The sequence below is a fragment of the Mauremys reevesii genome, linkage group 5 (genome assembly GCF_016161935.1).
Source record: "Mauremys reevesii isolate NIE-2019 linkage group 5, ASM1616193v1, whole genome shotgun sequence".
Taxonomy (NCBI): Eukaryota; Metazoa; Chordata; order Testudines; family Geoemydidae; genus Mauremys; species Mauremys reevesii.
The window spans coordinates 17,439,710-17,465,352 of record NC_052627.1 but is presented as its reverse complement, the minus strand read 5'-3'; the positions used below and the strand labels follow the sequence as shown (position 1 = coordinate 17,465,352).

The 25,643-nt window shown below is 46.3% G+C and overlaps 2 long non-coding RNA genes across 6 annotated transcripts; one reads left to right on the top strand and one right to left on the bottom strand.

Annotated features, from left to right (window-relative positions):
* Positions 1 to 12,441: 12,441 nt before the first annotated feature.
* Positions 12,442 to 24,801, bottom strand: LOC120406457. Of its 5 annotated transcripts, XR_005599288.1 has the most exons (6): positions 24,526 to 24,801; positions 22,329 to 22,553; positions 15,873 to 15,938; positions 14,858 to 15,011; positions 14,180 to 14,278; positions 12,442 to 13,293 (listed from the first exon to the last, which is right to left on the bottom strand). It is a non-coding gene; the product is annotated as an uncharacterized LOC120406457 (long non-coding RNA). The 5 variants fall into 5 exon arrangements; XR_005599286.1 differs by lacking the exon at positions 14,180 to 14,278 and having other exon boundaries at positions 14,657 to 15,011; XR_005599287.1 differs by lacking the exon at positions 14,180 to 14,278.
* Positions 16,263 to 21,775, top strand: LOC120405813. Its single transcript, XR_005598905.1, has 2 exons — positions 16,263 to 16,435; positions 21,520 to 21,775. It is a non-coding gene; the product is annotated as an uncharacterized LOC120405813 (long non-coding RNA).
* Positions 24,802 to 25,643: the final 842 nt, after the last annotated feature.

The following is a 25,643-nucleotide window of genomic DNA, read 5'->3' as shown; positions in this document are numbered from 1 at the left end:
GAGGAGGGAGTGTTGGAATAATCAAAATGGTTCATTTTTAGTTTAGTTTTTTTTTTCTTAGTTTTAAAACATTTGTTACTCTAAATTAACTTAAATTTTGAAACAATCTCATTTTGAACTGAAAAATGGAACTGTTTCATGCCAGTTTCAAAACTCTCCATTTTACCAACATCCTTCTTGAATTGTGGGCACCAGACCTGAACACAGTCTTCCAGCAGCGGTCGCACCCAGTGCCAAAGGTAGAAGTAAAATAACCCCTCCATTCCTGCTCACGATTCCCTGGTGCATGCATCCCAGGATGACATCTGTTCTTTTGGACACAGCTAGGAGCACATGTTCAGCTGATTATCCACCACAACCCCCCAAATCTTCTTCTGAGTCCCTGCTTCCCAGGATAGATTTTTCCCATCCTGTAAATATGGCCTACATTCTTTGCTTCCAGATTGCCACATTAAAACGTTTGCTTGGCAAACTGGGTGCAAGGAAACAATCTAGCTCACTCTGAATCACTCTTTTATTATTTACCACTGCTCCAATTTTTGGGTAATCTGCCAACTTTATCACCGATGATTTTGATTTCTTCCACATCATTGATAAAGACGTTAAATAGCATAGGACCAAGAATGGATCCATGACGGACCCCACTGCAAACAGACTAATCGATGATGATTCCCTGTGTACAGTAATATTTTGAGACCTATTAGCCAATTTTTCATCCATTACATGTGTTTCATGTTAATTTTATATCTTTCAAGTTTTTTAATCGAAATTTTGTGCTGTATCAAATCAAATGCCTTACAGAAGTCTACATATAATATGTCAACACTGTTCTCTTTATCAACCAACCTTGCAATCTCATCCAAAAAAAAAATCAAGTTAATTTGACGGGGTCTATTTTCCATAAACCCATGTTGATTTGCATTAATTGCATTACCCTTCTTTAGTTTTTTATTATTTGAGTCCTGTATCAGCTGCTCCATTATCTTGTCCAGGATCGATGTCAGGCTGACAGGCCCTTAATTATCCCAGGTCATCCCATTTGCCCTTTTAAAAAATTGACACCACATTAGCTTTCTTCCAGTTTTCTGGAATTTCCCCAGGGCACCAAGACTTATTGAAAATCAACATTTACAATCCAGTGATTGTAAGCACATCAGCCAGTTCTTTTAAAACTCTTGGATATAAGTTATTTGGACCTGCTGATTTTAAAATGTCTGCTTTTAGTACCCTCTGTTTATCATCCCCCAGAGATACTAGTGGGATGGAAAGAGTGTTCTTATCCTATGATGAGAGTATATTATCTATTTTGTTCTCCAAATACAGAACAGAATTTTTTCTGAACACTTCTGCCTTTTCTGCATGATTATAGATAATTCTTCCATCTCTTTCTAGTAATGGTTTATGGTATGGTAGGTGTTTACTGAACAGTCTACAGAGCAGCATGCAATATAACGTTCACATAGCGGATATGACTTCAAATCATACAAACATTTTTCTATTAAAAAATGTATGACTATTATTTTTGCTGGGATGGTATGCAATGAATACTGTTGCACTGATATAGGCCACAATCTTGTGGTTAGATCCATGAGTACAGAACCTTGCTAGCAACAGATTTGTCAGCCAGCCAGGGTCCAAATATGGGATGAAATGTATGACAAAGACCCAAAATGAAGGACACACAATAATTGAATATGTAGGAAACACAAAATGCTGTGGAATTCCTTTCTTTAATGGAAATAACTCCCTACGATCATCTTCTTGTTTCTTTATTTCTGATGTAAACAATTTCCAAAAATAACACTCAAACACCAAATGTATGTGGAATATGAGAAGTCTGGGATTAAAATGAGTGACATCCTTGCAGGATTGAGGCCATATTTTGTGTTGCACTCAAACAAAATACTAATAAAGCAAAATGGAATGTTTTCAGCTGATTTTCCAGTAATCATTTATTCACGAGTAAAAGTTCAAAAAGAAAATCAACAGCACTAAATTGTTCTTTATTCTACTTTTGCTGCAGTGGGATTGTTTTTAATAGGCACAAAAGGAAATGTGCAAAAACAGTCTAGAAAAATCAAACTGATTGAGCATTAGGGCTATTCATAATCTTCTTTTCTCCAGTGAGTTTGATCAGTACTATACTCAGTGCTGCTCCAGGATCGATTTTTTTTTTCATCCATGATTGGAGGCGTAATTTTGATGTTAACTGATGAAGCTCACAGATGGTTGCCCTAAGGTTAGTCAATGGAAAATTCCATGTTACTCAAAGGTTAAAGCCAATAGTAACATCCATAAGCAGCAGGATAGGGGCTAATAGCCACTGATGGACCTATCCTCCATGAACGTCTAGAGCAAGGTTTCTCAATCTTCTCCTAATACTCCTCCCTTACAGGAGAATCCCAGTGACTTGGTGCTAGGTATGATAGCAAGTCTCTCACTGGTAGCCTGGCAGCCAAGAATTCTTTGTTTTTTCTTTGTTTTTCAACAGCTTATTTTGGGCTGCCTCTTACCCCATTATTTTGCTCCCATCTTCTCTCTCCTCCCCGGCCCCTGTCCTGTCACCAATCAGGGCTCCTACCCCCACTGACACTTCTAGCTTTGGGTTCTCATGACTGGCTTTGCCTTCACTTGTGGCTTCTGTGCAGAGGTTGACAGGTTCATGGACAATGTCTCCTGTGGAGCTAGTGCTGCAGCCAATCACAGATTAGAAGCCGGAAAGCCAGCAGGGGTAGGAGGGATGTTCTGCAGCTGATTTGATTAGGGAGCTAAAGGAATTACCCTGTAGGATGACAGGTAGCATAGCTTTAAAAATGACTCTGAGGGTTTTAGCTGTCTCCCTAGTAGGCAGGATGTCGTAATGCCAAGAAACCACGTGCCATCTGGTATGGTTAGACCCATGTAGTTTGAAAGAGATGGAGGAAGCAATAGAGGTTACTTACAGTCTTCACTGTGGATCTTCAGCACTGTCCGTCCTTGTCTTTTTTTTTCCTATTGAGCTCTAACTTCTGATTTTCACTTTCTTTCTATTTCCAGAAGGCAAATGTAGGACCCCAAACTTATGAGGTGCTCATTAATCCCATGCTCCATCCTCCTTCTATCACCTCAAAAGGTCCCTCGCATCTTGTTTTTCCTCACTGGATTCAACCCTAGCACCGCATCACCCTATATCAAAAGATCTTTCTCCAGCATGACTGTCATACCATGTTTTCTGAGACTTCTGACTCGTTTCAAGATAATAACTTTTGAAACCTATAATCAGTAAACTCTATTTGTCTTCTAGGGCTAACCCTAGCTAATCAGCTGGGGAGCTCTTGTTTATGCTAGAAGCCCATTGTGCCCCCCACACCCCGAGTCCAAGCAGCATAGAGATGCTTAGTTCTTTTGGTTTGGGGATCTACCCCGCTCCTTCCATGTGCTCTAAGCTGCAACCTCATCTGATGGGAGGAGTCCACTTGCATGACTCATCTTCATGGGGAGGAGAGCAGACCAACAACAGTCTTTAGTCCTTTTGTTGATGGGTTTTCAGTCCAGATGTGGGAGTTTCCAGTTGCAAGACCCAACCCTAACCCATCTGGTATTGACGGGTCTCCTCTGTGGAGAGGAGCATAACAATTTCTAGAGAAGAGCCACTCCTCACACTAATTAACGTCCCTCTCCTGTATGGTGATTTACATAGTCACAGAGGCTCACAGTATGGAACACAGATATTACAAGTAAGATTTAATGCATTGTTGGGGTATCATTAAAAGTAACTATATACCAAGGTCTAAAACACCCAGAGCATCTAAAATTTTGTAACAGGAGAAGCACTGATAAGATTTGGCTGTACAAAATTTTTTGGACTTTGAGTAAAATAAAAAATCCCCTGACAAATTTGTATTTGCAGAAAATGAGAGATGTTAACATTAAAGAATCATAGTGTGCTCTCTAAAATTCCCTTAATAGACTAAGGGGGAGCATAACGTACACGACTGATCTAAAACATTCAAAGGAAGGATTGTGAATGATCAGAGTTAAAATTTTGTTAGCTCTATTGGTAATGAATTCTAATTAGGGATATTGAGAAAGTAGAGATAAGGTAACAGGCAGGCCCAGGTTTTCCCGGGCATCGGTGTATTTTTGTTAATTTCTTTTTGATGTAACTGGCTGATTTGTTTAGTTATCCTGCTAACAACAGCATTTTAATGTGTCATGTTCGAAGATGTAAGTAAAAGATACCAACATGTAATGATAAACAAAATCTTGCTTTTTTTTGTGGGAAAATTAAAAACTGGATGACCCAGGGCAGAAGGACCCAGAACCTGTAAATTCATCAGGAAAACTGTGGATATTAGGTGATAAATGTTTGTGCATGTGTAATACACAGGTTATGTAAAATTCAATGGATAATGTGTTGAATGTGATGGGAGGAAAATTAGGTAGTGGAGAAGGTAAGTAAAAATGTATCAGAATATATGTAAAATGGCCCCCGAAAAACTGGAGAAACACTGGATCAACTACTGAAGAACAAGACTAAAAGACCAGAGCAGGAGCTGAATGTCATGGAAGAAGGATGGATTTCTTCATCCCCTGGACTGTGGTAACCTGAGCCCATTTATCTATTCTGTCATTATTTGTCTGGGATGAATGTATATGCCAGATATAAGAAGTGGTGATAATTCTGTCTGAAATTGTATTAAAGGCAAAACTGATTAAGCCTAAATTGGGGGGGGGTGATGAGACTCTGTTTCCCCCTCTCTGCTCCCCAAACCACGCCACAGCTCACAACCATTCAATAGATTCTGAACACATTCTTATACCTATTTCATCAATAGTCAGCCATAAGTGAGCCAGACCCATTCCAGCTGTGTATCTGCCAGTGTCCTGTTGAGACGTGGGGACCTCAGTATGAGCTGGCACCTGGCATGCCAGTGTCACAGCATCTCTGCAGAGACCCCCAAGGCAGCTGCTTTGAGCTCATGGTGGGGTGGTTTTGTGATATGGTCACTTGTTCAAAGGGAACTGGCCTACAACCCCCATACTGCCCTCAGGGGCTGTGACCTTTTGGTTATGAGACTTGGGTTGGGTGTGAACCAGTCACCTCAGGAAGGCTCTGTATTTCCTAGCCAGCCAGTCTCCACCGTTCAAATGACACATTGTAATGGAAAGCATAAGGGAGCTGCTAAAGTTTTCAATTACTTAGAGCAAGACAGCGACTAGCAAGAAGAGCACAGCACATTCCGGTCCCCTCTTGTGGCTGTGGGGTCTTCCTGCTGCCTCTTGACCCCAGTTCAAAGAGAGATGGGTGGTTACAAGGTGCCAGCTCTGTGGGTACCTGGAGCCTGCGTGTACCAACAGTGCACACACGGCTACCCTCCCTGAACCCCAGCACGGAGCATTCCACTGAGCAGGTGTTTCCAGATGAACTGGAGGGAGGAGGTTCTGCCCAGGCACAGTCCCTGATCTTGGCAGTGCTGTCACGTTCATACCAGTGTGGGATGGGAGATGAACAGTCCCCACCCCCGCATGCAGAACTGCATGGACACCAAAGTACTTGACCTGGAGTTTGAGCAGCATCTGTGGGTTAAAACCCCTGGTGCCAGCCAGCAATCTGCCCTGGGGATCTCTGCCTGACTTAAAATACCCATGTGGGGTGGCAGAGCTATGCCACATGTCTGAGAGATGTTGGAGCAAATTGGTTACAGGCTGATCAGTCGTGTTACAGGTGCTCCCACCACCCAGTGTTTTCTGTGTCCTGCTCTCCTCTGTAACATCTTCCCTTCCCTCACCATGTGGGTTCCCCACTATGTACCATCTCTGCTGCCCCTGCTGTTGTGCTAGGGGCTGTGAGATTTGCAGCATGGACTGTTCCCCGTTACTGAAAGGGCTGGGGGGGATGCACGTGTCTTGTTGGCTGGTTTGTGGCGAGTGCTAATGACACCAAGAATGGAGGCTGCCTTTGTGTAGCTTTTGAGATCTGTCTTTTGTCTGAATGCTGTGGACAGTGGACAAAAGAAGAGGGAGGGAGGCAGTCAGGGGCTGACTCAGAGGTTAGACTGTGCTGCTGACAGCAGCAAAGGGGTGAGTTTGCCTCCCTGTGCTTCCTTGGAGCAGTCCTCAGACTATAGCTACTTCTCTTCTGTTGATACTCAGTGAGAGGCACTCAGAAGAGGGAGGCAGGCAGCCAGGCCCATTTCTGCTCCATACTAAGCAAACACTCTACCATTGGAGCCTTTAGCAAAGTGATCTGCCAGGTCCAGCTCCCCTGCAGCAGCAGAGCGGTCTGGAAAATGGAGGCATCGAGCCCCTCACTTCTCCCATGGAAAATGAGGGCTTTGCCATTTGAGAGAATCCACCAGGCACCAGCCAGGCAGACCAGGGCCAGGGCTGAGCTGCTTTTCTAAGCATTCTCCCCCTGCCCCCCAACCCCGGCATTTCTTGCAAGGAGGGAGGACAGGGTTCTGGAAACGTACAGCCCACGGGCTGGCAATGCCAATGAAAAAGGAAGAGCAATCAGCTGGCACCCCAGCAACCATCTGCTGGAAAATGCCATCAGCGATTCCATGAGCTTAGATGTGCGCAAGAAGCCCTCTATGAGTTGGGTTAATTCCCTTCACCAGAAAAATATCCTGCTCTGCTGATGTCAGCTCTTAGGCTGCTGGTTCCCAGTTGCGGCCAGTTGCTCATAGCAGCAGTGGCCATCCAGTGGCAGGCTGATCTTGTGCTGGGTCACTGAGGTGGGTAGAGCAGAGCGCTAACACCACCAGTGTCGGGGATGAGGCTTGAGGTAGGTTACTGGGTGAGCTGCCACTGCACAAGCTCCAGCCTATAGTTTTTTCGCTTGGTTCCTGGAGGACCATGCTGGGAAAAAAGGGCCAAAGACGACAGAAGCGGTGAGGCCGACCCAACCTCTTGCAGGGAATTGGTGAGCTCCACAGGCCCAGGAGATGGAGACTGAGAACATCAAATCAAAAACTTTTGCATGTAAAGCAAGTGCTAATCCCCCAAAGAGAAACTGGCCCCAATCTGCCCTTGTTGTGCCAGAAGCCACAACGACCCTGGGGCGGCCCGTACCTCCTTTACAAAATAGCTGTGGGAGGTGTGCTGCTCGTGGCACTGCTGGCTCAGCTGGCTAAAGCCTTCCTGATGACGGGGTGACGCCCAACTGCCTCCAGTCTAGATTGCTATGACAACCGACGTGCTTGCATTGCCTTGATACCCAGCCTCACTGGTCCCTGTGTGACTCATTGACTCCAGACCTGTGTAATCCCACTGGCCCCAGCATATACCCCACGGACCCAATTCATGACCCCCACACTGCCGCCAAGCTAACCATCAGTGACCAAAGTGAGACGCCACTGACATCGGCCTAACCCTCACTAATGACTGTGTAACTTCACGCCCAAGACCCAGCTTGAGAACCCCTGCCCTAAATGACGCCAACTTCCTCCAACTAATTCCTCAATGACCCTGCATGAGACCCCTTAAATCAGAACTACGTAATCCTTAGCTTCATAGGACCTCAGTGATTTCATTCCAACCCTCACTGACCCCCTCATGACCCTAATTGGTTGTAAATGCAGATTCTGTGACCAGAGATGACCCCAACTGCCTCCAAATTTTCCTTCATGACCTCAAATGACCTCACCTTAATCAGAGGCTTAAGTTCCTTGTCCTCATAGACCCCTTCATGACCCCAATTGCTTGCAAATTCAGCTGCTGTGACCCTAAATGACCCGAATTGCCTCCAAATTTTTCCTCCATGATCTCGTACGAACCCCCCCCACCTTAATCAGAGGCTTTAGCTCCATGGCCTCATATGACCTCATTGACCCCTTCATGACCCCAATTGGTTGTAAATGCAGCTGCTGTGACCCTAGATGACCCCCAACTGCCTCCAAATTTTTCCTTCATGACCTCGGACGACCTCCACCTTAATCAGAGGCTTTAGCTCCATGGCCTCATATGACCTCATTGACCCCTTCATGACCCCAATTGGTTGTAAATGCAGCTTCTGTGACCCAAACTGCCACCAAATTTTCCTTCATGACCTCGTACGAACCCCACCTTAATCAGCGGCTTAAGCGCCTTGTCCTCATATGACCTCACTGACCCCTTCATGACCCCAATTGCTTGTAAATGCAGATGCTGTGACCCTAGATGACCCCCAATGGCCTCCAAATGTTTCCTTCATGACCTCGTATGACCCCCCACACACACCTTAATCAGAGGCTTCAGCTCCATGTCCTCATATGACCTCACTGACCCCTTCATGACCCAAATTGGTTGTAAATGCAGATGCTGTGACCCTAGATGACCCCCCAACTGTCTCCAAATTTTTTCCATGACCTCGTATGACCCCCACCTTAATCAGCGGCTTAAGATCCTTGTCCTCATATGCCCTCTCTGACCCCTTCATGACCCCTATTGCTTCTAAATTCAGATGCTGTGACCCTAGATGACCCCCCCAGCTGCCGTCACAGTTTTCCTGCATGACCCCGTACGAACCCCACCTTAATCAGAGGCTTTAGCTCCATGGCCTCATATGACCTCACTGACCCCTTCATGACCCCAATTACTTGTAAATTCAGCTGATGTGACCCTAGATGACCCCAACTGCCTCAAAATTTTTCCTTCATGACCTCATATGATCCCCCCCACCTTAATCAGAGGCTTCAGCACCACGTCCTCATATGACCTCATTGACCCCTTCATGACCCCAATGGGTTGTAAATGCAGATGTTGTGACCTTAGATGACCCAAACTACCACCAAATTTTCCTTCATGACCTCAGATGACCCCACCTTAATCAGAGGCTTAAGCGCCTTGTCCTCATATGACCTCACTGACCCCTTCATGACCCCAATTGCTTATAAATTCAGATGCTGTGACCCTAGATGACCCCAACTGCTTCCAAATTTTCCTTCATGACCTCAAATGACCCCCACCTTAATCAGAGGCTTAAGCGCCTTGTCCTCATATGACCTCACTGACCCCTTCATGACCCCAATTGCTTGTAAATTCAGCTGATGTGACCCTAGATGACCCCAACTGCCTCAAAATTTTTCCTTCATGACCTCGGACGACCTCCACCTTAATCGAGGCTTAAGCTCCTTGTCCTCATATGACCTCACTGACCCCTTCATGACCCCAATTGCTTGTAAATGCAGATGCTGTGACCCTAGATGACCCCCAACTGTCTCCAAATTTTTTCCATGACCTCGTATGACTCCCCACCTTAATCAGCGGCTTAAGATCCTTGTCCTCATATGCCCTCTCTGACCCCTTCATGACCCCTATTGCTTCTAAATTCAGATGCTGTGACCCTAGATGACCCCCCCAGCTGCCGTCACAGTTTTCCTGCATGACCCCGTACGAACCCCACCTTAATCAGAGGCTTTAGCTCCATGGCCTCATATGACCTCACTGACCCCTTCATGACCCCAATTACTTGTAAATTCAGCTGATGTGACCCTAGATGACCCCAACTGCCTCAAAATTTTTCCTTCATGACCTCATATGATCCCCCCACCTTAATCAGAGGCTTCAGCACCACGTCCTCATATGACCTCACTGACCCCCTTCATGACCCCAATGGGTTGTAAATGCAGCTGTTGTGACCTTAGATGACCCAAACTGCCACCAAATTTTCCTTCATGACCTCGTACAAACCCCGCCTTAATCAGTGGCTTAAGCGCCTTGTCCTCATATGACCTCACTGACCCCTTCATGACCCCAATTGCTTATAAATTCAGACGCTGTGAACCTAGATGACCCCAACTGCTTCCAAATTTTCCTTCATGACCTCAGATGACCCCACCTTAATCAGAGGCTTAAGCGCCTTGTCCTCATATGACCTCACTGACCCCTTCATGACCCCAATTGCTTATAAATTCAGATGCTGTGACCCTAGACGACCCCCAACTGCTTCCAAATTTTCCTTCATGACCTCAGATGACCCCACCTTAATCAGAGGCTTAAGCGCCTTGTCCTCATATGACCTCACTGACCCCTTCATGACCCCAATTGCTTATAAATTCAGATGCTGTGACCCTAGATGACCCCAACTGCTTCCAAATTTTCCTTCATGACCTCAAATGACCCCACCTTAATCAGAGGCTTAAGCGCCTTGTCCTCATATGACCTCATTGACCCCTTCATGACCCCAATTGTAAATGCAGCTTGCTGTGACCCTAGATGACCCCAACTGCTTCCAAATTTTCCTTCATGACCTCAAATGACCCCACCTTAATCAGATGCTTAAGCTCCTTGTCCTCATATGACCTCACTGACCCCTTCATGACCCGAATTGCTTGTGAATTCAGCTGCTGTGACCCTAGATGACCCCCAACTGTCTCCAAATTTTTCCTTCATTACCTTGGATGACCCCCCACCCCACCTTAATCAGATGCTTAAGCTCCATGTCCTCATATGACCTCACTGACCCCTTCATGACCCCAATTGCTTGTAAATTCAGCTGATGTGACCCTAGGTGACCCCAACTGCCTCCAAATTTTTCCTTCATGACCTCATATGACCCACCACCTTAATCAGCGGCTTTAGCGCCTTGTCCTCATATGCCCTCTCTGACCCCTTCATGAACCCCCAATTGGGTGTAAATGCAGATGCTGTGACCCTAGATGACCCCAACTGCCTCCAAATTTTCCTTTATGAGCTCAAATGACCCCACCTTAATCAGTGGCTTATGCTTCTTGTCCTCAAATGACCTCACTGACATCATTGCAACCCTCACTGACCCCTTCATGACCCCAACTGCTTGTAACTTCAGCTTCTGTGATCCTAGATGACTCCTACTACCTCCAAATTTTCCTTCATGACCTCAAATGACCCCACCTTAATCAGAGGCTTAAGCTCCTTGTCCTCATATGACCTCACTGACCCCTTCATGACCCCAATTGGTTGTAAATGCAGATGCTGTGACCCTAGCTGACCCCCAACTACCTCCAAATTTTCCTTCATGACCTCAAATGACCCCACCTTAATCAGAGGCTTAAGCTCCTTGTCCTCATATGACCTCACTGACCCCTTCATGACCCGAATTGCTTGTGAATTCAGCTGCTGTGACCCTAGATGACCCCCAACTGTCTCCAAATTTTTCCTTCATTACCTTGGACGACCCCCGCACCTTAATCAGATTCTTAAGCTCCATGTCCTCATATGACCTCACTGACCCTTTCATGACCCCAATTGCTTGTAGATTCAGATGCTGTGACCCTAGATGACCCCAACTGCCTCCAAATTTTCCTTCATGACCTCAAATGACCCCACCTTAATCAGTGGCTTATGCTCCTTGTCCTCAAATGACCTCACTGACTTCATTCCAACCCTCACTGACCCCTTCATGATCCCATGTGCTTGTAAAGTCAGCTTCTGTGACCCTCGATGACCACAATTGCCTCCAAATTTTTCTTTGATGACCCCATGTGACCCTTCTTAATTAGAGCCTTATGCTACTTGTACTCATAGGACCTCACTGACTTCATACGTACCCTCAGTGAACCCTTCATGACCCACATGGCCTGTAAATGAAGGTTCTGTAACCCTAGATGACTCCAATTGCCTCCACAGAAATCAGACATTCTACCACTGGTGCTAATCCAGTTACACTGGGACTTTTATCACCTTCTTCTATCATGCTTTACACTGAAAGTCATTGTGGTGTATGTTCCTTCTTCCCAGTGGTTGGCTAATCTTTGTGGGCCGTTTAGCTCAGCTGAGCACAGGTTTGTGCTACAAACACTAACATCATGAGCTGAAGCCCCAGACTGGGAACTCGTTCTCAGGAGGTGGCCAGTGCTTTTTGGCCTCTCTGCTATGGGCAATGAGGCCAACACTAGAAAAAGAGGGAGACCGACTACCGGGCAGGGACTGGGAGAGTGCACTCTCTGGCTGCTCTCAACTGCTTTGTTCTTCTTGTGGGCCAGCTCGGTCTTCTGCTTACAGTGTGGTGCTGTAAAAGCCTTCTAAAAAGAAGGGAGGCTGCTTTTCCTTCCCCTGCCTTCCACCAACCTTCTGCAGGACAACAGGATCTATGGTTCTAATTACCGGGGAAACGAGTGCTTTGGTTTGGTGAGTGCAAATGAGCAAAACACATTTTTGCTGAGTAGTTTATTTATTGAAAAATGCTGTTTTGTTCAACCTGAAACTATTTGTGAAGTCATGTCCCGTTTCCTCAACACTTTCCAGTGATCCAAAACACAGCAATGATATTGTTCGGAAACATCAAAGCAAAATATTTTGTTTCGACTTGAGTGAAATGTGTTTGGTTTTTTGATTCACCAATATTCATACCCATTACTTTGTTTTGTCTACCCAAACAAACCTGTTTTTAGTTTGCCAAAATTGCCAGCAAATCGAACAAGCCGTCCTTCCCCCAGCTTTATTTGTAAGGGGCTTGTTTTGGAGTCACGTGTCCAATCAACAGGCAGCAAATTCCCTTCCGGCTAAGGACTCCCTGTAGAAAACTCCCTCCATCCATTTGCCACTCACTTTCTGTTCCCCCCGCTCAGCTACTGGTTGCTCCCCCCCTGTGGGTTACATGCTCTGCTCCCTGCTATGACTTCAGCAGGTCCCATCTCTGCATCAGTCACTCAGTGCACAGTCTCCCAGCCTATCTCAGCCCTCCTTGTCTCCTGAGCTGTCCAATCCTCACGCATGCAATGACCTGCACTGGCTGTGCCCTTCTATGCACCACGCTACTTCTAAGCTGCCTATTCTTCCCCAGAGCCATCATCCACGGGAGAGGGTCTCTGACCATGTTTACTTGAGGTGGAGCTATCACTGCTTCTAGCTAACCTGCAAGGTAGTTTCCTCCTCACTGATGTCACCTCCTCAGGTGAATCCTTCCTTGCTACCAGTCCCAGCCCTGACTCCCGCCTGGACAGTCCCAGGTTCCCCTCCCTTTTCTGTACCACCTCATTTATCCAGGTGTGTTCTCTGCTGCCACGTCTGGCTGGGGGAGGTCCTTCCAGCGACCTCCCCGGGCTGGCTTTTGGCATCTGCGCTCAGTCCAGAGAGCACCCCTGTGCTTTAGAAACAACCAACAGATGCCTTAACTGTTCCTGAATCTAAACGGATAAAGAGCTGAGGCCAGGCCGAGCCAGATGACTCCATCCAACATGCTCTTCAGTCTCCATTTGTCTGTGTGTCGGGGGAGTCTCACAGCAGAGGGACGACAAATTCTGTAGGTGAGTCCGAATGTAAATTTGCCTTCAGAGCCCTCTCTAGCCCCAGCCTGGGAGGGTACGATCTGCTACCGGCTCGTTTCTCCGCAGGGATGTCGGAACCCAGCTGGGGAAGCAAAGTAGAAGCCATGTCATGTTACCTCCCACACACTTTAGGCAGGTATTTAGTTTTATTGTTTAGCTCCTTCCCCCAGTGTCCTGTGCTAAGTCCAGTCCTGGACCGTGGGCTTCTTCTGGACATTCCAGTGCTGCCCTAAGCTCGGAGACCACTGCCCCTCCCCCCATACACCCTGGGACACTTCCAGTCCGTCCGAGTCGCCCCAGTCTGCCCTTTCCCTGGAAGGGGAACTCTCTGGGTTAGACAGCTCCAGGCAGGCAAGGAGGAGCTGGGTACCAGGCCCCAGGGCCCACCCTTGGGGGACATAGCGGGCAGTGTGAGAAGGAAGGTGAGCTGGGGGTTACTGGTGGGGCCTGGCATTCATGGAGATGGGCTTACTGTCCCCTCCGCCACTGGTTTCCTGAATGACCTTGCCCAGCGCCAATACTCTGCTCCCCATCTCTGCCAGGGGGTGGCAGTGGATCCCTGGCTCTGGAGCTAGAGCCCTCGCTTCCCCAGGTGAGGATAGTGCCACTCCTGCATGAGAGGGACCCACCCTCCACCTTGAAAGGTCCAGGCTCGTCCATCGGGAACCCCTCTGATCTCATCCCACTCTGCCAGCCCCACGCAGCAGACTGGCTCTCAGACTCAACAACAGGTTCTCTGGGGAGTTTGCTCAAGGCCCGTGCTGGTGAATTCTCCCTGCTGCTCAGGCTGGGGAAAATTTAGCCCTGGACAGAACCAGCACAAGGGCAAAGCCTGATTTTCAGGCCTGATGTAGTAAATACACTTTGTGGGGGGTGGGAACTTCAGGGTTACAATGGACAACTCAACATTTATCAACTTTGGGGCCTCATCCGGGAGTAGAATATTCCTGATGTAGAAAAACCAGCACCTGGGAACTTAGCACCTAGGTGCAGGGCAGGGTGTTTTCAGACACATGGACCCAGAAGGACTCGGCCATTCCCACGCCAGAGCCAGTTGCACCAGCCTTCTGCAAGAACAAGGGACACAATGGATTCTCTGTCACTTCCCGGCTTTCCCTCAGGACTGGCTCTTTCCAAAATACAGACAGTAACCCAGCCACAAGCTATGGGTCACTGGGTGAAACTGTCCCCTGGATAATGCAAGAGGCCAGAGTAGATGGTCACAATGGGCACTTCTGGCCTTCACATTTCTGACACTAACTCTGTTCCCTCTGTCGGTTTGATTATTTCACTGAACACTCTGTCTGGGATCTCTGCCTCTGTCACTTGGTCCACCAGCTCTGCCCCTTGAGCTAAATGTTCCTGGGTTAAACAGAGGCACTGCAGTGGGTGTCCCAGTGGGATGAGAATATTTAAAACATCCCCAAAGCACAAATTACCACTACTCTGATTTTACAGTTCACATCATCTACAATCCAGTTCACACAGTCATGGCTCCTCCGGCTGGGGACATCTATGACACCCCGGGCAGCCCTCAGATTACATCTCTCCCCAGCAGTGCCTGATGCCTTCCACAATTGCACACTTCTTGTTTACTGCCTTGCACAGGCTTAACACCATATTTCTTCTTCAATGTTAGATCATACCGGCCTACAGAATAAGCATCCCTTCTCTCTCGGCATCCTGTTGAGCATCTGGTTTGGGATCTAGGCAATACCAGATCAGGCCCAATCCATTTACTCCTTCAGAGCATTCGGTGTCCAGATTCTCCAAGTCCTCTGAAGAACCATTGCTGAGCTGCTAAAAAATTTAAAATAAGAAATACGTGTGTGACATTAAGAATAACCCCAGGGCAGAGGACAAGGGGCACAGAATTACAGCTGGCTTAGCCAGTTCAAGCATCCCCCAATTCTTTAATGCCAAGAAATGTATCTGATAAGTGTCATTGAAACACTCATGGCTCTGTGGACATTGGAATTTCGAAAACAATTGGCTTAATTCCACTAATGGACCACGCAGTTACATTGGTGTAAAACCACAGTAGTGCAGGTGAAATCAGGCCCAGATAGTTTCACAATGCCAGAGAAATGCGGTGAAAATAGATATTTTGAAGTTCCATATTTCAAAGTGCCAAATACGTAGCATGGAGTTAATGCACAAATCCACATTGCTTCCTCCTGCTTCTGAGCCACTTTGCCATTTTATCTTCCTGTCTTAATCTGTTCCTTTGTTCCATGGCTCCCTAGCAATGGAAATGGCAGTAGGGTTCCTGTGCTGCTGCCCTTACAAGAACTCAGCTGGAGGCAATAAAAGGCAGATCCTCCCAGATCAAAGGCAGCAGGAAGACCAAGAGAGAGAGTTTCCTCTGAGCTTTACCACTGAAGTCAGGGGAAGGATGTGTCTGGAGTGTCTCACGAACGTGGGCACCAACCTCCGGACAGACTATTACAGACCAGGGTGCAAACTCCAAACTGGTTGTGAGTTCTATACTTAGATTTTACCGCCCAAATATCAAGTGTGAACAACTCAAGCACTTAACATAGAGTCACCGACAGTCCCCTTGGGCCCTGCGGTCAAGCCTGCCTTCGTGAGAGATGGTCCCTTACACCAAAAATCACAACAATAGTCAGGTTACTCCCAGTCCCAAAGGATGTCACTTACCTCAGGTCAATTGCACCTTAGATCGCTCAAAGACAGCACCTATAGCCAATCCTACAGGTTTATTAACTAGGAAAAAGATATGAGTTATTTACAAGGTTAAATAAATAAATAAATAAGTTACAGCCTTAGGTTTCAAAAAGCAATAGAGGCTGCCGTAATGTGCAAGCTCTATATGTCTCTTAGGGCTAACCCAAAATAAGCAGGATGGGGAGCCCTTGATTATTGTGGCAGGACGTGCTTGCCCCACACTGGTACTGCAAGGGTTAACCCCACCCTTTGAGCCGGGTAAGCCATGCCCCCTCAGCCCTGCTGGGCATGCTCGGGCTGGAGACCAGGTATAAAAGGGAGCAGCTCAGCTCATTCTGGTTTGACTGCCCAGGAGTGAGGATGCATGCTGTAGGCTCCAGCCTGGGAACTGCTGAGACCCTGGATGGTGGAAGCCAGAGATGTTGACACCTGGGTGAATACCCAAGCTCCTGCAGACGTCCCAGGAGTGATGGAGCTGCAGAGGCAGAAGATCCCAAAGACCTTGGAGATGCCAGGACCATTACACCAGGGACAGGGTAGGAAGTGGCTCAGTGGAAATTATTCATTGTGCTGGGTGCTGTCAGGGCATTTTTGCCAGCTCCCCACTAACCTAGTGGTGAGTGCACTTGCCACTGCCAGGGCCCTGAGCTGTGACCTGGTGGAGCAGGGAGGGCCTGGGCCCCCGTACCTGGCTGCCAGCTGCCCCCTCCCCCCATGGCAATCCACTTCATTGGCCAGTAGGCCCTGCAGCCCTACTGGAGAGGGCCGTTACATTACCTTTTGCCCCTAGGCCATGCTATCCCGAGGCAAGGGATGATCACACAGACTTAGCTGTGGGGAAATAATAATCCTCACCCTGCCCCAAAAGGGGATGGGGTGTGCTTGCCCCATGACTCTTATGTTTGGCAATATGGCCCTCTCCAAATTCAAAGCTGCACAATGACACATTTCCTTCTAGTCAGGGATTTTTATTCCCTTTCCCCACTGTTCAAACTGTGTTGGGACCAGGGTGCACTGTCTCCTCTTCATGAGTGTGGATGGCACAATGTGTCTTTTGTCCACTCATGTTCCACAATGGTTCATCTGGTGTCTCTAGGACTTCTTTGAGATGGCACCTCTTGTGGTAAACTTATATTTCACCCTTAGTAACGCTTCTCTCCTGACTATGGGGAATCATAACAAACACTCTCATTAGCTATGTGCGTCCATCGTCTAGGTGTAAGGTAAGAGCAGCTGTCACTGTGTTGCTACTGCCCCCTTCAGAATTTGTGGGGCTAATGGAGGCTTGCACAGCTGCAATAGGGAGTTCCTGGAGTTGTGGCCTTGTTTCCATAATTAACTCTGCTCAGGGCCAGCTCCAAGTTTTTTGCTGCCCCAAGCAAAAAAAATTTCCCATGCCTCCCCAGCCCCGCCCCCAACTCTGCCCCTTCCCTGCCCCATTCCAACCCCTTCCCCAAATCCCCATCCCCGCCTCCTCCCCTGGGCACGCTGCATTTCCCCGCCTACCCCTCCCAGGCTTCCCAGAGAGGGAGGAAGAAGTGGAGCAGCAGCGCGCTCGGGGGAGGAAGCGGTGGTGAGCTGGGGGGGGGAGCAGTTCCTCTGCTCCACTGGGTTACTTCCTGTGGCCATCCCCGTGCCCCACACCGCCGCAGTTCACTTCCGCTCCGCCTGCTCCCCTGAGCGCGCTGCTGCCACTCTCCTTCTCCCCCCTCCCTCCCAGGTTTGCCACAAAACAGCTGATTTGCACGGCAAGCCTGCGGGTGGGGGGAGAAGCAGAGCGGTGGTGTGCTCGGCGGAGCAGATGGCAGTGGAGTGGAGGTGAGCTGGAGGGGGAGCAGTTCCTCTGGCCCCCCCCCGGGTTCCTTCCTGCAGCCCTCCCCGTGCCCCCCACCAGTGCTGCTCACCTCCGCTCAGGGCCTGCTCCTGGCTTTTTGCACCCCAAGCTAAAAAAGGAGCTGGAGTGCTGTCCCTTGGAAAGTGCCACCCCAAGCACATGCTTGGAGCGCTGGTGCCTAGAGCCGGCCCTGACTCTGCTGCCTAAATTGGTGGGTGTCGTGCAATAAGATTTAGGTAATGTTCCATGTGGGGCCTTGATTCTAATCAAGGTGGCACAAGAATGTCTTGTTTCTCCCACGCTGATAAATAACTAGTTGTTGTGTTATGACAGATAATGACCTCTTTCTCCGTCTTTAAGGAGGCCTGTCCTATTTTATTCATTGTAACATGACACAACAATTGCCCCATTTCAGCCCTTTGCCATTTTCTCTCAGCATGTATGAAAGTTAGATTTCTTCCCTCCCCCAACACCCCCCCACCACCACATTCACAAACTCACCTGTGGCTATCTGAATGACTGAGTGCTGGTTTAGGTCTGATCTAGCTCTCATTGGGCTAGATTGGCACCTTCTAATTGCCCCAGGAGCAGGGTCACATTCCCAATCCTGCTTTTCCCCCTTGTCCCCAAGGGACGGTAAACTGTGTGAGCATTTTCCCCCTCACTCAGCTGTGCTGGCTAGTGCACTGGGGAGGGGTGCTCTGGGGGCTGGAGGAGGACCAGAATATCTCTCAAGCTGGATGACCTTGAAAACTGGAGTAATAGAAATGAGATGAAATTTTAATAGTGCAAAGTCATGCATTTAGGGACTAACAAGAATTTCTGCTATACGCTGGGGATTTATCAGTTGGAAGTGACAGAAGGAGAAAGAGCTGGGGGTGTTGGTTGATCATAGGATGACTATGAGCTGCTCATGCAGTCCTAGGAGGAATCAGGTGCAGTGGTTCCAGAAGAGAGGGAAGTGTTGTTGCTATTATGCAAGGCACTGGTGAGACATGATTTGGAATGCTGTGTGCAGTTCTAGTCATGCATGTTTCGAGGGTGAAGTCAAACTGGAAGAGGTGCAGAGAAGGGCTACGAGGATGATCTGAGGAATAGAAAACCTACCTTCTGAGAAGAGACTCAAAGAGCTTGGCTTGTTTAACCTAACCAAAAGAAGGCTGAGGGTAAATTGATTTCTATAAATACCAGGGAGGGAGAGGAGTTACTTAATTTAAGTGCCAATGTGGACACAAGAACAAATGGATATAAACTGGCCAGCAAGTTTAGGTTTGAAATTAGACAAAGGTTCAGAGGAGTGAAGTTCCTGAACAGCCTTCCAGGGGGAGCAGTAGGGGCAAAAAACCTAACTGGCTTCAAGACCCAATTTTTTTCTTCAACTTTAAAAGGTGGCATGTTCTTGGTGGTCGGTTTTAAATAGTCCCCTGTGAGAACTGCAAGTCAATCACTGCAGTGGTGTGTTTAAGAGCCTGCTGGAAAGTAACTAGCCTTTAAACAGAGTGAAAGTGACTTGAAAGTGTCAGTTTCACCCCTGTTTTAAGTCCCTTTCTTGTCTTTTATTATTTGTGTTAGGGGGAGCCCCAGGCAGATGCAGTATAAACTCATGGGGTCTTGCCCTAGTAGGATGTTTCCAAAAGGTAAATTATCTGTTCCAAGCTTGTGGAACTGCAAAATGTAAGTAGCCTAAATGATGGAAAGGAATCTACATTTTTCTACAATTGTTTAAGTTGTTGAATACAAGACTTAGTAACCAAGTAAGAAGATACATTAACATTTTAACCCTAACCAGTATCCCTTAAGGGACTTGCCACAAGATGTCAGAACATGTTAGCATTAGAGCTGAGCGGGTCTAATATTTAATTGTCTTTATATAGGAATTAGAAATTAGCTAACAGGAGCATTGAATCTAAGTTATCTGCAAAAAAAAAAGCTAGTTTTCAGGTGCTTCAGTAGCCCCTGGAATCATACTTAAAGTTGCCCTCTCCCAATCTGAGATGGTGCCCCTAGCTTAAACTAGTGTAAATGGTGGAGTCTGTAATTTGAAATCTTTAAACCATGATTTGAGGACTTCAGTAACTCAGTCCTAGGTTGGGGTCTATTACAGGAGTTGTTCTGTGGCCTGAAATGTGCAGGAGGCCAGACTAGATGATCATGATGGTCTCTTCTGGCCTTAAAGTCTGAGTCAAGGGTCTGTCTAGTCCCCACCTAACGGCACAGGAGTGGGACTGTTGGCCACTGCTTTATCCATTATGCAAGAAGGTATGAGGGTGTCTTGCATTGCTTTTCTCTCCCGAGTTGTGTGGTTCAGTGGCTCACAAGTTAGCCCTTTGTGCAGGTCTCAACTGCACCTTTCTTTTTTTGACAATGTTTTTTGCTTCAAAGTGTCTGAAAGGCTTGATACGAAATTAATAATTTAAGAATAGTTGAATATGAAAAACAGCACTAGTAGTTAAGTGTGAAAAGATACGGTTACATTTTGCAAGGCTCCTTTGATATCTCTGTGGGCTGTTTGCCATTTCAACAATTGTAATAAAATTGTTGCATTAAAATGGTCAGCAAAGATTTATTTAAAAAAAATTGCATGCAAACGAGTAACAATCAGCATAGCATAAAAGTTGCATTAACACATAGCATGTCAAACAGCAGAGTACATCAGAAATCAAACGTCCGTGTTCATTAAAAGTCTGGGTGACCAATACAAATTAAAGACAGCAAAAGGGAGCCCCAGGCAAATATTTTAGTTATGAAGTAAGACAACTGCATTGAATAAAGGCAAGACAAGGACACCAACATCCTGAACACCATTATAATTAGTGATAGGTCTGAGTCAACCCCCCTGACTGGAGCACACTTGAGCTTTGTGGTGAATGTTAGAAAAAACAGATCTGGCTAGGAATCTGAATTTTACAAATAGCCAAAACCATGACAGCAGAGCTGAGCATCCCCAGGCTGGGGTATTTAAACTAAAAGTTTGAATTTTGTGGCCTGGGGCCTCTCTATCATAACGGCTGTTGCTATTATATAGCACTTTAAAAACTGGACCAGATACTGCTGTAATCTACACACTAGTATTAATCAGACTAAACAGTATCCTGATGTTTTGTTCTATCTAGCAGGTCGGTCTGACTCCTCAGGACTGCACTCCATCTAGTGGTGATTGTGCTGCCTGCACGTGAAAGGACAAGTGCCAGCAATGCCCCTCTGCCATGTACATTGGCCAAACCGGACAGTCTATTTAAAAGAATAAATGGACACAAATCAGACGTCAAGAATTATAACATTCAAAAACCAGTTGGAGAACACTTCAGCCTCCCTGGCCACTCGATTGCAGACCTCAGTCGCAATATTACAACAAAAAAACTTCAAAACCAGACTCCAATGAGAGACTGCTGAATTGGAATTAATTTGCAGATTGGACACCATCAAACTAGGCTTGAATAAAGACTGGGAGTGGATGGGCCACTACACAAAGTAAAACTGTTTCCCCGTGCTTATTTCCTCCCCCAAGTTCCTTGCATCTCCTTGTCAATTGCTGGAAATGGGCCATTTTCATTACCACTACAAATAGTTTCTCTCCTGCTGATAATAGCTCACCTTAACTGATCACTTTCCTTATGGTGTGTACGGTAACACCCATTGTTTCATGTTCCCTGTGTGTGTATATATATCTTCCTACTGTATTTTCCACTATATGCATCCAATGAAGTGGGCTGTAGCCCACAAAAGGTCGTGTTCTAATAAATGTTAGTCTCTAAGGTGCCACAAGGACTCCTGTTCTTTTTGCAGATACAGATTAACACAGCTGCTACTCTGAGAAGTGAAATAGAAAACCTGGCTCAATGCTTTATTGAAGATAACTGGAAAGGGACAGGGGTCATCAGCACTTGCAGGTGGAGTGAAACCCACACTTAACTCAGTCCCCTACAGCACAAGCGAATGCAATAGATGTTTTGAGCATGAAAGTTAGCCACCAAAGCCAAATCACTTTGAGGCAGAAGGAAAGTTTAAATAAATGTAGATTTGAATGTAAAGAATCCCTCTCCTTCTGCCATGCAAGGTTATGCAAGCAGGCAGGTTTAAATCTCAGAATAGTAAACACTTCCCCTGACAAAGGAGCCAGGGGAAACTTGGATTTTGTCTAATTTGTACATAATTGATCTGTTTCCTTCTAACTTCAACTAGTTTAGTTCAGGCAAGAGGTTCAAAGCAGTAGATGTTGTGTGGAAAGACCTGGAGTAATTCAGATGGTGGCAGCCAGCTGTTTTTGTACTAATTTCCTTCAGCTTATAAAATCCCCCTATCCAGTGCTACAGATCTATATGAAACCTCTAAAACCAATACAAGTCGACCTATATAAATGGGAGTGGGGAGGTCAATAATGTGACCTGAAGATCAGCGAACTCCGCCTCTGTTGGGAACAGAGGGAGAGTAAATGCCAAGCCCAAGACCCTCCCCTGAGAATGCTTCCCTTCAGAGAAACACTTTAGGGAACCCTCAGCTGGTGTGCCCCAGCTTATCTCAACTAAGCTAAAACACAAAGAGGGAGGAAGTCAGGCAACCCACACTACAAAGCTCCTGTAGTTCAAAATCAATACCTTGGATTGCAGCTGGAGTTTAGCTGGAAACCTGGGCTGATACTGGAGCACGGGTGTAAGCTGCTCTGTGGGGAAATGCCAGATGTATTCTGCACCAGATGGAGTTTCTGAGCAGTCTCCAGGTGCAGCTCTTTATTTTTCACAAGCGGTTGTAACTTCAGAGAGTGTTGCTCTGACCCAGGCTGGAGGCAAGCAAGGCATTCAGGACTGAGGTGGGGTCCCTATCTGAAAGAAGAGGATATAATCATGGGTCCCTAAGCACAGCTGAGAAAGCAATCTAAACACCCAGAAGCAGCTGAGGATCCTACAAAGTTGCAACCATAAGCTGAGAACAAAAAGCAGCCAAGAGACCAGAGACTCCTTTCTTCCAGCCTACTGACATGCTACCTGTGGGTAGATATTATCCCAATTAGCTGAGGTGCTCTCAATCCTCCTTTGAGGTGAAGTACCCCCATTCTGCAGATAGGGAGCTGAGCTAGAGACTAAAAACCTGATTTTTTCAGCAGTAGATTTATCCCCTAGAGATGCAGATAGCAGGTATTTGGGTGCCCACGTATCTTTGAAAATCTGACCCTAAGTGACTTACCCAGGGTCCTTGAGGAAGCCTGAGACAGAGAAAGGAATAGAACCAAAATACTCAGGAAACTAGTACAGGGCTCAATCAACCAGCTCCTCCTCCTCCTCCTCTCTGGCTTTAGCAGAATAGCACAGCCATGGGGGAGGCTTGGGTTTTTTTACTTTAAAGTGAACCAATGATTATTGCAGTCTAGTCATTCTGCCTCCTTAAAATTACCTTGGTTGCTTCAGTAGGGTTAGGGTTCTAGAATTTTCAGTTTGATTCTCTACTACTTGTCCTAGGGCTAACTGCAGCCTTGGAATAAGTAGGCATAACGCCATTAATCTATTCCATGTGTATCTATTTGGATTCATGTTAATGGCCTACATCCACTGACTGTTGGACATTTTCCACATTTCACCCCAGAGGTGGCTGCATTTCCATGCTCAATTAAATTATCCCAGTGTATAGTCTTTTTAGCCCAGTGTTTAGGCTTTTGGGGGACAAAAGGTGCCATATAAAAGTAAGATATTAATTACTGGCCAGATTCTTAGCTGGTATAAATGGTGTAGCTGGAGCCATACAGATTTACACCCGCTGATGAGTTGGCCTTTAGTCTCTTTTCTGAGCAGTGCAACAATTTTTTTTATCCTGTAGAAGTCAAATGTACTGTGACCAAAATTGCATAATTCTTCCCTGCAGATGGAATGCAGGGGGCAGTTTTGTGGGGAACAGAAATAAGAGGGAAAAGCAGTAACAAAAGCTAGCACTGTGGTGAGCTAAAAAATATTTGATGCTAAATTAAATCCAGCAGTCCCCGGTCACAGTCATATTTCAAAAAGACACAGCACTTTCTGGGCCAATTCCCTTGGAAATCACTCTAACCTGCGGCTTGCTAGAAAAGGCTCGTTTATGAGAATTGGAGTCTCTGATCTGTCTTACAGAAAAGGAACCTCAAAGTGAAATACAAGGCTGAAAAGAGGGATGCATCTTTTCATAAAGCAGGGAAGAAGGTTTTTATATGAAGTTTCACAGATCAAAGTTGTTTCCCTACAGTCTTTGAAATACACTGTTGCCGCATATGAGGCAAGAGCTCGATTTAAGTTTTATTGAGAGAGAGCTGCTGAAAACAGGCAGATAAAATGTTTCTCTCAAAGGGAGAATAGTTTTTCATTTATATTTTTTGATTCATGATTAATGAACAAATCCCATGCTGTGGCAATAGCAGCACCACAGTTAAGGTTGCAGTTGAGAGTTCTGTTTTAAAAGGCGTGTTCAACCTTTATTTTGTAGCCATCTTATTGAAATAGTGCAATCCCACCACAGAGTATAAACTTTGGTTATATTTGACTTTTTCATGGTTTGAAAGTTCCTTGAGCTGGGAAAGTGAAGACCAGGAGTTCAAAATCTCACTTCTAAGAGCAGTTTATATTTCCATGCAACCTACTACCCTTTTGACTAACTGTACAGCACCCTAATCAAGAAGACAGGGGGTCTAAAACATCCCTTCAAATACACCTGGAGCCAAATGAAGATCAGTCTTGCTGAGACCCCAAACACCACCACCCATACTTTATGAGAACTACAATTTGTCCCCCATGAGCCTCTTGTGGCTGGAAGGTTGGGGAGCCATTGGTTTACCTCTAGTTGGCCATGCAAGTGACTTTCTCTGAGACCAAAACCAAAAGTTGTTCAGAGGATTGTAGCAGCTGGGGAAATTAGCCTTTCTTTTCTTCCTAGTGCCAACTCTTCACTCCCTCCTCAATCTTCTAGAAATCAGAGGACTGAGATAGGATTCCTGTTGCCTATATTGTGTGCAAAACAACTCCCCAGGTATCCAGTTTAGTTCCAAGAGCGTGAAAGCAAAGGTATTGGAGTGATCATTGGGTCATAACAAGCAGCTTTACTTTTCACCTATGAGAAAGGTAGTTAGTGATTTGCTTCAAAGAATGTGAACTCTTTATTTGCACTTCCAATGTCACCTGACACAGGGCCACAGCTGGGATCATTTCAACAGCAATTCAGCCTGTCAGACAAGATTTGAGCTAGATTTGCATGGCATCATCCATCCTTTGATAGAGCTCACAAATCTGAGATCACTCAGATTGGGACCAATCCTCAGTTTGCGTAAACTGGTGTAGCCCTGTGGTGAAAACCTGGGCCCATTGAAGTCTCCCATTGACCTCAGTGGACCTGTATTTTACCCATGGTGTTGTACTGATTTGCACCAGCTGAAGCTGACACCCATTATTGGCAAATCTTACTTCACAGTAGAGATGATCCACTGCATTGAGCCAGAAGCCATTACATATGCAGAGCTGTAGTCTAGGAATGTCAACAGATGAAATGAAGACTCCAATTAAATTATTGGCCTGCTAGCATTAGGCACAGCTGTGAAATCTATTTCTTTAGTCGCTGGGGGAGAAAATTCAGTCCCATGTAGATTGGCTTACATATTGCATTGCTAAACAAAAACACCAGTTGTTCAATAAATAGTCTGTCCCTACACATTGCACTGTGGTGCCAGAAGACCTCTAACAACACAACACATTAAGTTGTTTCAATACAAATGTCAAGGGCTTTCTTGACCTACGTAATCAATAATAAATATTAATAATAAAAAGGTCAAGCCCTTTCTTGCTCACCTAAACCCACACCTGTGATAAGTTACATTAGTGATAACGCCAGTAAAGTGGCCCAATGCTCCAGCAGTTTCAATTGCAAATACTCAACACCTTGCCCAGGTCAAACTGTTCTGT